Raw genomic sequence first — 599 nt, forward strand, 5'->3', positions numbered from 1 at the left:
CTACTCTTACGCCACTTAGCAGCTGTGAGCCGGCTGCCGGCGACGCCACGCAGTCACAATCGAGTCATCGTACGTCCCGGCGGCGGCCTCAACGTGCAAGCCTGCAGCCCACACAGGATTCTCGCCGCACTAGCCACGGCAGCTCAGTTAGCACCGTCGTTAACGGAGGAGGACATTATTCGTACCAACTCGATGCAGAACATTTTTGTCGTCAGTACGCCCAACGCTACTAATGCAGCAGCGTACAGTCTAGGGACCGAGATCATCCTCACCGACCAGAGACACCCGGTCACGGCCTACCTCTCACCTGCCGATATCACGAGCCGAGGCGTGATTCGCGGCGTCGACACTGACTTTGACGACGCTGCACTCAACCGCATGCTAATCCAACCGTGCAACCGAAGCCTACTGGGAGCGCCCCGCATCAAGAACACTGCAAGGGCGATTCTGATGTTCAACGGGCTCAAAGTGCCCAACTACGTGTACTGCGGCCAGGTCAACAAGCGTCCAATCAACACCTGCCGCAACTGCGGCCAAGTAGGCCACCGACAGGACATGTGCCCCACTCCTTCAGCCAAGGTATGTGACCAATGCGGACA

This window comes from Dermacentor silvarum, chromosome 3 (assembly GCF_013339745.2).
Source record: "Dermacentor silvarum isolate Dsil-2018 chromosome 3, BIME_Dsil_1.4, whole genome shotgun sequence".
NCBI classification, from domain to species: Eukaryota; Metazoa; Arthropoda; class Arachnida; order Ixodida; family Ixodidae; genus Dermacentor; species Dermacentor silvarum.